Source organism: Delphinus delphis, chromosome 1 (genome assembly GCF_949987515.2).
Source record: "Delphinus delphis chromosome 1, mDelDel1.2, whole genome shotgun sequence".
Classification (NCBI taxonomy): domain Eukaryota; kingdom Metazoa; phylum Chordata; class Mammalia; order Artiodactyla; family Delphinidae; genus Delphinus; species Delphinus delphis.
The window spans coordinates 18,207,495-18,221,496 of NC_082683.1; positions in this window are offsets into that span (position 1 = coordinate 18,207,495).

Here is a 14,002-nt window from a genome sequence, read left to right on the forward strand (position 1 = left end):
AACACATGTAAAACATTTACTTTAAAAAAAAAAAGCAACAAGCAAATCTCCTTTTTCCAGATGGACTCCCAGAAGTGAGGGAGGAATTTAACAGATCAGATAGCACATGTTGAATAAATGAAGTTGAATTATTATTTTTTTAATATAAATTTATTTTATTTATTTATTTTTGGCTGCATTGGGTCTTCATTGCTTTGCGCAGTCTTTCTCTAGTTGCCGCTAGCGGGGGCTACTCTTTGTTGGGGTGCACAGGCTTCTCATTATGGTGGCTTCTCTTGTTGCAGAACACAGGCTCTAGGTGCACAGGCTTCAGTAGTTGTGGCACGCGGGCTCAGTAGTTGTGGCTCACGGGCTCTAGTGCGCAGGCTCAGTAGTTATGGCACGCAGGCTTAGTTGCTCCACGGTGTGTAGGATCTTTCTGGACCAGGGCTCGAACCCATGTGGGGTGTGGATTAGGAGAGGTTGCTTGGCAGAGATAAGCTGGTGTCATCCAATCGACTCAAGAGAGAGGTCACAGCGTGGACGGGCGTCCTCCTGGGACTACAAGGCCAGCTCCCTCACTGCTCCCATCCAGTGATCCGTGGGGAGAAGAGGTGCCGCGTGAGAAGGAAGGGAGAGCCCAGAGGATGCCTTTGGAGGACATGGACAAGACCTCAAAGAAGGAGGTTGAAAAGAGGGGCTTCCCCCTGGCCAGGCAACCCCTCAGGAGAAAAGTCTCTACAGGAGAAAGCCCCCCAGAGGACATTGTCCCCCTTTTCCTGCTGCCCAGGGAAAAGATTCCTGCAGAAAAGACTGGAAAGCTTCTGAACATCGGTAGGAGAAAGGACTCACTCTGAACTCTGCATCTTCTTCCCCAAACTCCTCCTTCTCCAAACTCCCCATTTGGTCCACAAATCCCCACCCACACAGACTGGCTACCTAATTGGCAGGGCCCAGTGCAAAATAAAAATGCAAGGCCCCCCGTTTAAAAAGTATTAATAACTTCAGGACTGTGGCAGCAGGGCATTAAACCAGCACTGGGCCCTTCTGAGTATGGGGCTGTGCAGGTCACATGCCCGTAAAGCTGGCCCTGCAGCCACCTATCACCCAGGCTGGAAACCTGACTGTCATCCTTGGCTTCTCCCCCTCCCTCACCCCGACTTCAAGTCCTGTAGATTCAAGTTCACCAAACAGCTGCCCCTTCTCCATCCTAAATGCCATTCCTCTGATCCAGGCAGCACTTCTCACCCCTGGACAAGAGCATCCGTTCAAAAACTTCCAGTCTCGCCTGCTCTGGCCCATCCTCCCCGAAGGAAAGCCACAGAAAGCTCTTCTAAGGCTAGTCTCACCCTAGCACCTCCCTGCCTAAAACCTTCAATGGCATCTGCTATGAACTGAATTGTGTCTCCCCAGCCGCAAATTCATATGTTAAAGCTCTAACCCCCAATGTGACTTATTTGGAAATAGGACCTTTAGGAGGTAACTAAGGTTAAATGAGATCATAAGGATGGGTTCCCCGATCCGATAGGATTGGTGTCCTTATAAGAAGAGACACCAGAGAGCTTGCCTCCACCCTGTCCCCAGCACAAGAGAAAAGGCCATGTGAGGCCCCAGGGAGAAGGTGGCCGTCTGCAAGCCAAGAAGAGAGTCTCACCAGAAATCGGATCTGCTGCCACCTTGATCTTGGACCTCTGGCCTCCAGAGCTGTAAGAAAATACATTTCTATTGTTTAAGTTACTGAGTCTGCGGTATTTTGTTATGGCAGTCCGAGCTAACACAGCTCCCCTCTGCCTAAGCTCTGGTCATGGCCTTTGTGGCCCTGTGTGGTCAGGACCCACCTCTCCAGACCATCTTCTTTCCTGTCTCTGGGGGTCCACAAGCTCTCTCTCCTCTGGGTCTTCCAACATGCTCTTCCTCCACTTGAAACAGTCTTCTCCACCTCCCATCTGGCCAAACGCTGCTCTGCTTTCAGTCCAGCTTAGAAATGAAGCATCCCTGACCTCCCCCAACCCGTGAACCGCCAGGTTGGGACCCTTCCTCCCTGCCCCTACAGACTTTCCACGCTGCCTCGCTTGTCAGTAAGATTTGTCATTCATGTCACTACATATTTGGGGCCTCTCTTACTTGCTAGTTCAGGATCTCCCTGAGTACTGGGACTTATTCTGTTCAACCTTCTGTCTGAAGCATCTGCTGGGCCCAGGGCCTTTTAACCCTGGTGGCTACTACAGAAAGTTTGAGGCCAAAGAACGGGGCTGGAGAAGCAGGGCTGAGGGAGTAGGGAGAGAGTTTGGTTAACCTTTCACTCCCGGGGAGAATTTCAATTAGATATGCTTGGAATGGGTCGTTCATTTATTCAGTCAACAAACATTCATTTCTCTCCCACTTAGGGCTGGGCCCTGGGCCAGGAGCTAGGATGCTGCAGGGAAGGCACCTGGGTCCCCACCAGGAAACACCCAGACACGAGTCATTACATTGATCTGCCGAGTGAATAGTGGGAAAGAGAGGATTCAGAGGTCAGACGAGCCTAGATGCGAATGCAGGCTTTGTTCCTCATTAGCTGGTGACACTGGGCAATCCGTGCACCCCACCTTTTATATCTTGAAAGTGGCCCTGACATCCACCTGTTTGGATTAGGGATTCTCGAACTCCTTGGTCTCAGGAGCATTATTAAGGACCCTCCAGACATTTTGTTTATGTGGGTTATTTCTTTTCAGTATTTGCCATATTGAAAATTAAAATTGAGAAATGCTTAAAACACAGGAATACACAAACACACACTCCTTTACCCATCAGAGCAATGGCACAGTCATGCCCCAGGACCTGTGCTCAAGCAGAAAAGCAAGAACCAAAGCCCCGGCACCCAGGTCCAACTTTACGAGAAGCAGAGGCAAACCTTAAAAAAAAAATTAGTTTTTAAAACTGACATTACAGATGGGCGATATGACAGAACCAGTTGGAGAACTGTGGAGATATTTCTCCTCTGGTGGTTGAATAGCAACTACCCCAAACCCCATGGGTGTCCTGAGCACCCTGGCAGCCTCAGCCCACCCCAGAGACCCTCCCACTATTGTAAATAATTCTAGAAAGAATATCCCTGTCGTTATATTTCATTTTAAATACCTAGAATTGAATTACTGAGTCAAAAGGATACACATTTTAAGGCTTTAGAGTCATATTCCCCAAATGCCCTGCAGAATGTTTCCATCAATTGAAATTCCCACCAAGCAAGTGTGAGAGTACCCATCTCCCTATGTCTTTCCCCAGCGATGGTCTTTATACTTTTTCTAATGCTTGAAAACCCAGAAGGTAAAAAATAGTATGTTGCTTTAATTTGCATTCCTTTGATTCTTAGAAATGTTGACTATTCTTTCTTGGTTTATTGCCTATTGACAGGGCCTCTTTTTATTGATTTCAAAGAAATTTTTATATCAAGATGATGCAGGGAATTCCCTGGTGGTCCAGTGGTTAGAACTCGGCAATTTTAGTCACAGGCCCGGGTTCCATTCCTGGTCGGGGAACTAAGATCCTGCAATTATGCAGTGCAGCCAAAAAAAAGGTGATGCAACTGCAAAGTAAACTCTTGTTTCCGACCTGATTTGGGTACAGCATCTTCCTTTCTTACCCCCTCTAACCTCCTCCATGGATCTAGGAGAGGAATCATTTTTACTGAACCCAGTAAGCCTTTTTACAGGAGAAATCTTGAGAAGATGGAAAATGAGAGACAATGAGGGATTCCAAGTGTTTCATATTTTGGAAGATTTTCCTCTCCAATCTATCCCTCCCTGCTTCAAACTGGAAAGATTGCTGTGTTCTTTTGTAGCCAGAATAACTGAGTCATGACAGGGTGTGATCTTTCAGGCTTGCTACACTCTCTGGGCCAAATGGGTCCCCACCCAGGAGATCTCTTCACTTTTGAGCTGTGCTGACACAGGTAAGACCCAACTTCTTGTCATCTCACCAAGCCCTGACTCAGTGTCTCTGCTGCTCACCAGCTGTGTGTCATTGCAGGAGTCCCTTAACCTCTCTGTGCCTCAATGCCTTCTGAAATGAGAAAAGCATTACCCACACATTAAAGTAATGTGTGTGTATGCGGCACTGGACACAATGCTTGGCACAGTGTAGGTGCTCAAGAAACATCTGTCAAATTAATAACTGACAGTTGTTTTCTTTTCAGTTTGTCCTTGTTGTGTGTGTGGGGGGTGTCCATCCTTGTTTAGCTTTCTCTTTTTTCCCACTAAAAACAAACTCAGCTTTTCAGAAATATAATAAACCAAACCTCTGTGCTTTAACCTATGTAGGTTAGAAACCTTTGGTGACAAGGAACGAAATTAACCGGAGTTTAATAGAAAAGAAAAAAGTGGGGAGAATCCATTACAAAGACTCAGGGGTGTCTCAGATTTCAAGAGCTTGAAATGGGGATTCTTCTTTCTGCTCCCCCCTGTAGGTCTGCTGCGTTCCTCTTTCTGTTTCTGTCTCTCTCTCCCTCAAGACTGTCTTTCTCTGCCACCATGGCCACCAACAACTGCTTCTCCCAGTTAAAGTCTCAACTGCATACAGAGATTCACTAACTGACCCTAAATCCCCAAACCAGGGTCTGACTCAAATCCCAGATCCCAGTCAGATGTTGTCTCTTGAGAAATAACACAGTCATTCACTGCTGGAGGGCAGATGAGTTCATCAGAACTGCTTTTTATAGGCAGGGAAAGACCAGGCCAGCTAGGAGCTTGAGTTCTCCCAGAGATGGGGTGGAAGTGACTAGAAATTGAATTCAGAGCTCACAAAATTGACCTCAGAAGGTCAGAGCTTGAAAGAGATTTCTATATTACCTAGTCTAACTTCTGCCCCCATTAAAAAAATTTTTTTTTAATAAAGAAGGAATGAAGCCCAGAGGTATGTGGTTTGTCCAAGGCCCCCCAGCCAGTCAGAGACAGAGCTGGAACCAGAACTCAGGTCTCCTGGCACCATGGCTCAGGGTCAAGGTCTCAGTGAGGGAGGGGCTGTGACACTCCCCACTCTCTCAGGGAGCAAGCTGAGGCACAGAGCGGTCAGGTGGCGTGCCCAAGGTCCCCCAGCTGTGGCACCATCTGAGCCTGGGTCCAGTTCTTCCCATGAACCCCTGCGGAAGAGGGGGTGAGAGGGAGAACCGGAAAGGAAGATGGAAAAGTGGGGAGGGCAGGGAGAAGGATGGGGGAGGGGAACTGAAAGGCAGGGGAGAGGAGAGCGCCTCACCCTGGCCAGGATCACCCTGAACGGGTTTGTCCCCCAGGAATTCTAGGCCCCTCTGTGCTGGTCATGGCTGTGAGTCCGTCACCTCAGTACTGCATCTTGTTCTTTCTCTCCATGACCTTGACCTTGCACTTTCCGTCTTCTTGGTGAACCTGATGGATATTACCCCCAGATGAGGCCTTTCCTTTCCCTCCCTTCCCTTCCCTGCCATGTCCATCTTTCCCACCTGGGTGAAGGCTGGGCTCTGATGGGAAATAAAAGGTCAGAAGTAGAAAAACCAAATAGAAGACAAAAACTGGGACCCATGGGCTAAATTCAACACTCAGAAGGTCTGGGTTTGGCCCAGATTGCAATATTGAGCAATATGAAACACCTTAAAGAACCAGGTGTCACACCTGGAATAGATCCTGTACGTGGTCTTGTGACTTGTTATCCTTTCACCCTGTTCTCCAGGTTGTCTTCACAGGAAAGTAAATATTTCTCTATGCCCCAATTTCTATCAAACGTAAGAAAACAAAAGCCAATGAGAGATGGATGTTTCAAGAAAAATGGAAGCATCTTTGTGAATGAGAGCTCATTTCTATATGTTTAATTTTAAACCAACTGTCTGCAGGAAGACAAATGATGCATTTCACCTGCCTGGTCCCAGGAGGCACTGAGTTTGCAACCTCTGCGTTGAATGGTTCTAGCAAGTGTTTCTCAAAGATGGGGCATTTTATTGGGCAACACTCTCTCAACTGGGTGGGAAAATCCATGCATTGAAGACGTTCAGCATCCCTGCCTACTTCCAATCCCTAGAGAATATCAGTAGTGCCTCCCAAACCTCTTAGAGGGTCCTTGGTATAGGTTTCGACCCAGAAGCTTCCTGGGGGCTGGACCAGCATCTGGGTAGCCATGGCACCACCGGCCTGGGCCTGGCACGGGGTTGGTGCTCAGCAAGCTTTTAGCCCGTCCTTCACTGAGGACCTACTGTGTGCCAGCACCATCGAGGCACTTCATATTCATACAACTAATCCTTACAACATCCAACTGAAATCAGCATCATGAAGCCCATTTTAGAGGTAAAAATGCTGAGGCTCCGAGAGGGTAGCAAATGTGCCCAGGATCTCACAGCTACGGGAGACCAGGACCAATAGAACCCAGCCCGCCTGACTCCAAGACCAGCTGTTTTGTACTTGTATGATCAGGCCACCCAAGATGGCTGTTCTCTTGCTCTCTGTACATCCCTTGCTCTACCAGTCTCTGCTTCACCTACACCCTGTTCACATGCCTGACCTGCTCTCTTAATCATAGAGCCTCATCAGTAATTTCCTATGTACTTGCCCCCCATCCCGGCTAGTGATTGTTCTGATATTTAGATCAGAACTATCTCCACTATGATGGTTTGTTAAAGGGGTGTGCCCCTCTGCTGGTTTCCCTGGTAACTGATGAGCCAACCTGATCTCAACTCCCTTTATAACTGGTAACCTCCCCCCCCCCATCCCATAGCAAAGATTGCTGCCACGTCTGCCTCACATGGCGGGGTGGCGCTCCAGAACCTTGCTTCAGACATGTAAGACCCCCATCTCCATCCATTAAACCATTGATAACTCTGTCACTGACTCCAGGCTCTTTCTTCTCCCGTGAGGCTGGGCAAGCACAGGGCTTGCATCCCGTGGGGGGCAGCCCAGCAGTACTGCAACACGGCTGCCTCTCAGACCATGGGGGAAGCAGAATGCCGGCCCCTGGGGGCAGAGGTTTTGTTGCTCTCGTTCCCCAGTGCGTAGAACAGTGCCTAGCACATAGTAGGTGTTTAATAATACTTGCTTTAAAAAATGAGTGAATACACTGATGAATGCGACATAGGTTATTACCATATCACAACTGCTAGTTTAGAGAGTCTGAACAACAGCTTTTAGAGCAGGAGAGAGATGTTTTCTACCCAGGGACTCAGGGCAGCCTTCAGAAAGACTGACCAGTGGGCTGGGCCTCGGAGGATGAGAATGGTTTCCATGCACCACGCAGGGAGTGGTAGAAGAGGGCATTCTTGGCAAAGGGAAACATTAGCAAAAGCCTGGAGGCTTGGAGAGAAGAAGACTTTCCTGAGTCTCCTTGCAGCTTAGTTAGGTGGAGGAGCCAAGATTCAAGCCCACAAAACTCAACTTCAGAGCCTGTGCTCTTAACCACTACCCAGACTGCTTCCCATGAAATAAATAGCAAGGTCAGTCCGGGGCATTCAGGGAAGAATTGACAGGAATAAGGGATTGAATGACGATGGAGAGGAAGAAATTGAGAATGACTTCAGGTCCTCAGTAAGTCACTCACTGAACAAGTAGTGAGTGTACTTTCTGTGCCAAACTCCAGCTAGGAGTTAGAGAGTCAACCACAAGTAAGTCCCACCTCTGCCCCCCAGCTCATGGTGACCAGGCCCAAGGGCGAGAGGGCAGCCGTGGGAAGCTGACTCCCGGCACAAGTCATTAAAAGGTATTTCCTGTCTTGCCTCTTCCTCCAGGTACAGAGGTTTATTTGGCATCACAAACACCATAGCAACCATATGGGGGATCTTGTCTCCCATGGCTGTGGGGTTCTTAACCCCCCAGGGGAAGGACCTAGTTCAGGTGGCCAGGGATATCAGTTTTTCCCACTGCACCAGGGACTCTGTCCCCATTCCCTGGGACCACCAAAATCAACTTGTCAGACAGAGAGCTAGTAGTATTCTCTCTTTCTCCCTTTTGCAAACCTGGCCTGAGATGGACGTGCATTCCCCCCTCCCCACTCCCAGGCAGAACTTCCTGTTCCCCCACAGATTATGCCAGCTTCTGGCATTTCTGCTGCTGTTGGACTGAGAGAATCCCAGAATATCAGACCAAAGGCATTGAAAGCGTTTCTAGTCCTGAGAGCCTCAAATCCCTACCCTGGGGAACATGGCCCTGGTTCATGTGTGGACATGGGGCTTCTTCAGAGCAGGGGTCACAAACTCTTTATTTTTCCTTAAATATTTGTTTATTTATTGCTGCATCGGTTTTAGTTGCAGCATGTGTGATCTTTCGTCGTGGCGCGAGGGCTCAGTAGTTGTGGCGCACAGGCTTACTTGCCCTGCAGCAGCTAAGTTCCCTGACCTTAGTTCCCTGACCACGGATCGAACCCGTGTCCCCTGTATTGGAAGGAGGACTCTCAACCACTGGACCACCAGGGAAATCCCCACAAGTTCTTGTAAACTGTGAAGTGGGCTGAGTGCAAGGGAAAAAAACTGAAATGCTGCATATATGTATGGGTCTTCCCCCCATTTTTACATGGATTCTAATGTGTAAGATACACAGTTCCTGACCTTACTTTTTTACTTAATTAATCTTGAAAAGCATTTCCTTCCTTCCTTTCTTTCTTTCTTCTTCTTTCCTTCTATTTTTTCTTTTTCTTCCTTCCTTCCTTCCTTTCTTTTGTTCTTTTTCTTTCTTCCTTCCTTCCTTCCTTTCTTTTCTTCTTTCTTTCTTCCTTCCTTCCTTCCTTTCTTTCTTTTCTTCTTTTTCTCTTTCTTTCTTTGTTTCTTTCTTTCTTTCTTTCACAGCTGTAATAGTACTCTACTGTACAGATGAACCAAATTTTTAAACCAAGCTAGAGAGATGCCCATGGGTGTTCTTAAATAGAAGAGTTGAGAAGCCCTAAAATTTTATCCACCTCCCTCTTTTTTACAAATGAGGAAACAGAAGTTCAGAGGGAGAGGACTATCATTTATTGAACGTCCAGTACATGCCAGGCATGTTCACACATGTGATCTGGGTTTATCCTCATGAGATATATATTAGTATCTCCATTTTACAGAGGAGGAAACAGAGGCTCAAAGAGGTTAAGACACTTGTCAAAGACCACACAGCTAGTGAATGACAAAGCTGGGATTTAAACTCAGGTCTGTGTAACTCTATGCCCTTAGCCAACTTGTGCTAAGAAGAATGAGGCTGGGGATTTGGCCAGCATTTTAGAGGGGGAGGCAGGGTGTAGTGGTGGCCATGGAGATTACTGAGAGCCCAGGAGTAGCTGGGTAAAAATTCAGGAGCAGTTTGTGGATTCCTCAATCCCACCTGGAGTTCTTTCAGCTCAAACCCCCATCCTCACCCCACACCTGATCCTAAACCCAGACGGCTTACTGTGGTCATAAATAGAATGCATGACTCCACACCTGTGCTGTCCCCTGCATCCTTTGGGGATTCCATTTATACCTTATTCCTAAGGTAGCTTGAAGTTGTCCCAAGCTCACTGATGCTTTGTAATTATTTTTAAGTCTTTTTCTCTTAAATCTGTCTCATTTTGGATACTCTCTATTGCTATGTCTTTAAGTTCACTAACCTTTTTATTGGCTGTATCTAGTCTGTTGTTAGTCCTATCCAGGGTATTTTTCACTTTAGATGTTGTGGTATTAATCTCTACAAGTTTGATTTGGGTCTTTTAAATACCCAAAAAGGGACTTCCCTGATGGCAGAGTGGTTGGGACTCCGCACTCCCAATGCGGGGGGCCCGGGTTCAATCCCTGCTCAGCGAGCTGAATCCTGCATGCGTGCCACGGCTGGGAGTTTGCATGCCACAACTAAGGAGCCCACGTGTCGCAACTAAAGAGGCTGCGAGCTGCAACTGAGGAGCCTGTCTGTTGCAGCTGGGGAGCCTGCCAGCCACAACTAAGGAGCCTTCCTGCCACAACTAAGACCCGGTACAAACAAATAAATAAATAAGTAAATAAAAACTATTAAAAATAAAATACCCAAAAGAATTGAAAGCAGGATCTGGAAGAGATATTTGTACATCCATGTTCAAAACAGCATTAGTCACAATTGCTAAAACATAGAAGCAGCTCAAATGTCCATCAGTGGGTGAACGGATAAGTAAAATGTGGTGTATACATACAATGGAATATCATTCAGCCTTAAAAAGGAAGGAAATTCTGACGTATGCTACAACACAGATGAACCTTAAGGACATTATGATAAGTAAGATAAGCCAGTCACAAAAAGACGTACACTGTTTGATTCCACTTATATGAGATACTTAGAGCAGCTAAAATCATAAAGACAGAAATTGTGTGGTTGCCAGGGGCTGGGGGGAGGGGTAAATGAAAAGTTATTGTTTAATGGATACAGAGTTTCCGTTTTGTAAGATGAAAAGACTTACAGGAATGGATGGTGGTGATGGTTGCACAACAATGTAAATGTATTTAAGACCACTCAATTGTATGCTTAAAAATGGTTAAGATGTTAAATTTTATGTATTTTTAACCAAAATTTTTAAAAGACATTAAAAATCTTCCATGTCTCTACTTATCATGTTTAACCTTTCTTCTACCTGCCTGAACACCTAGAATGTAGTTACAGTAACCCTTAATTCCCTTTTCTACTAATTCTATCAGCTATGTCATTTTGGAGTCTGTTTCTATTGACTGGGGTTTTTTCTGCTCATTTTGAGTCTTATTTACTTGCTTATTTGCATGTCTGACAATTTTTTATTGGATGCCAGACATCATAAATTTTACCTTTTTTGGTGCTGGATATTTTTGTGTTCCTATACATTTTCTTGAAATTTGTTCTGGGCCACAAGTTACTCGGAAATAGATTTATTCCTTCAAGGCCTGTTTTGAGGCTTTGTAAGGTGGGATTAAAGCAGCCTTTACTCTGGGGCTCATTTTGTGCCACCACTGAGACAGTACGCTTCGGAGTACTTTACCCAATCCCTCTTGAACTGTGAGGTTTTCCACTCTGGCTGGTGGGAATACAAAGTATTCCCGACACTAGTGAATTCTGGTGATGGTTCTTTCCCCAGCCTCAGGTAGTTAAGTTTCTTTACACATGAGCTAATTCAGTTCCTCAGCTGAAGAGGGAACCCTCTGCAGATCTCTGTCTGCAGCTCTCTCCTCTCTGGTGCTTGGCCCTGCTAACTTCCTTCCTTGATTCCAACTCTACCCCAGGAGTCGGCCAGGCCCTCCCCGGGCTCCCCTCCCTCTGCTGCAGCTCAGAAACTCTCCAGGCTATAAGCTGGAGCCATCGTAAACTCACCTTATTGGTTTCCCCTCCTCAGGAATCATTGTCCTCCATTGCTCGTGGTCCAAGTTAGAAAACCATTGTTTCATATATATATATATATATATATATATATATATATATATATTTTTTTTTTTTTTTTTTTTTTTTTTTTTTTTTTGCGGTACGCGGGCCTCTCACTGTTGTGGCCTCTCCCGTTGCGGGGCACAGGCTCCGGACGCGCAGGCTTAGCGGCCATGACTCACGGGCCCAGCCGCTCCGCGGCATGTGGGATCTTCCCGGACCAGGGCACGAACCTGCGTCCCCTGCATCGGCAGGCGGACTCTCAACCACTGCGCCACCAGGGAAGCCCTCACATATTTTTTTGTCCAGTTTTTTTAGTTGTTTCAGGTGAGGGAGTTTATCTGGTACCTGTTACTCCATCTTGGTCCACAGCAGAAGTGTTAATAGATTTTTAATGGACTAGTTTAGAGTTTATTTTTAGTATCTACTAAGGAGAAGGGTCCTTGGACAAAGCAGCCTTTAAAATAGTCTCTAAGGATAACCACAGAAAGGCTTGGAGAACTACACAATTCATGAAAAGTAGAGGTCTGTTTTGTTTGTTTGTTTGCTTTTTAATTGAAGTATAGTTGTTTTACAATGTTGTGTTAGTTTCAGGTATACGACAAAGTGATTCAGTCATATATATATGTGACTATAGAATATACATATATACTTTTTCAGATTCTTTTCCATTACAGGTTATTACAAGATATTGAATATACTTCCCTGTGCTATACAGTAGGTTCTTATTGGTTATCTATTCTATATATAGTAGTGTGTATCTGTTAATCCCAAACTCCTAATTCATCCCTCCCCTACCCCTTTCCCCTTTGGTATAGAGGTCACTTTTTTGTACTAGGAGTCAGAGGCCAGAGTCCCTCCTGTTCAAGACAGCATGCAGGCTGGCTTTCAGGGGAATTCAAACTGGTCCTTGCTCTCATACCTGACCCATCTGTCTACAAATGGTGGCATCATTACTCTCCCTCCACCCTCCTTGGTAGGCACCTGTGCGGTTACACCTACATCAACCTCCTCCCCAGAGCCACAGGGAACAGGATAATGGAACCTTGGCATCCCACCCTGGGAAGGGTAAGAATCTTTGCACTAAATATTAAATACGTTGGGAGATGGAGCGGCCTCTCATAGCCACTGCCCCCCACACCCCCTCAAAAGAAAACTTAAACTTTTATTTTGAAATAATTATAAACTCAAAGGAAAGTGTAAAAACAGTGCATGGAGACTTGTGTATCCTCACCCAGAATTCCGCTGTGGTGACGTCTTACATAGCTGTAGTACAGTATCTTAGTTCCCTGACCAGAGATTGAACCCATGACCCCTGCAGTGGAAGCATGGAGTCCTAACCACTGGACCGCCAGGGAATTCCCTGTAGTAGAGTACCTAAACTGGGAAATTCACATTACTCCTGCTGCATTACCACTAACTGGTCTACAGATCTTATTCAGTTTTCACCATCTTCTAAAAATTGCACTCATTCGTGTGTATGTGTGTGTAGTTCTACTTTATGCCCTGTATAGGTTCCAGTAATCACCATTACAATCAAGATGCAGAACAGTCCCATCATCACAGTTGCTTTGTCCTATGTCTTGTATTCCTAAACACTCCCACCCTATCCCACCTCCTCACCCCTGTCCCTGTCCCCCTGGCAACCACTGATCTGGTCTTCATCTCCATAGTTGTGTCATGTTAAGAATGTTCTACAGGGCTTCCCTGGTGGTGCAGTGGTTGAGAGTCCACCTGCCGATGCAGGGCACACGGGTTCGTGCCCTGGTCCGGGAAGATCCCACATGCCGCGGAGCCGCTAGGCCTGTGAGCCATGGCCGCTGAGCCTGTGCGTCCGGAGCCTGCGCTCCGCAACGGGAGAGGCCACAACAGTGAGAGGCCTGCATACCGCAAAAAAAAAAAAAAAGAATGTTCTACAAATGGAATCACACAGTACGTAATCTTTTGGAATTGACTTTTTTTCACTAAGCATAATGCCCTTGAGGTCCATCCAAGTTGTTGCACGTTTCAATAGTTCATTCCCTGGTGTTGCTGAGTCATATTCCGTGTCATGAATGTTTCAGAGTTTTCAGCAATGATTGCATTAAATACATTTTCGACACCTTTCTCTCTTCTCCTTCTGGGACCCCTATAATGTGAAGGTTAGTACACTTGATGTTGTCCCAGATGTCCCTTAAACTGTTCTCATTTTTTTAAATTTGTTTTTCTTTTTGCTGTTCTGATTGGGTGATTTCCATTATTCTATCTTCCAGATCACTTATGCCTTCTTCTGTATGACCTGTTATATGACCTGTTAGTTGGTTGTTAATTCCTTCTAGTGTGTTTTTCACTTCAGTTTTTGTATTCTTCAGTTCTTACTGGTTCTTTTTTTAAAATATTTATTTATTTATTTGGCTGCTCTGGGTCTAAGTTGCAGCACATGGGATCTTCATTGCAGCATGCTGGATCTTTTAGTTGCGGCATGCAAACTCTTAGCTATGACATGTGGGATCTAGTTCCCTGACCAAGGATCGGACCTGGGCTCCCTGCATTGGGAGCATGGAGCCTTAGCCACTGGACCACCAGGGAAGTCCCTGACTGGTTCTTTTTTATATTTTCTAGTTTGTTGTTAAAATTCTCACTGTGTTCATCTATTCTTTTCCCTAGTTCAGAGTAGCTTTGAGCCCTTAATCTGGCAAATTAGTTATGTCTGTTTCATTAGTTGTTTTTGCAGGGTTTTTTCTTGTTCTTTCATT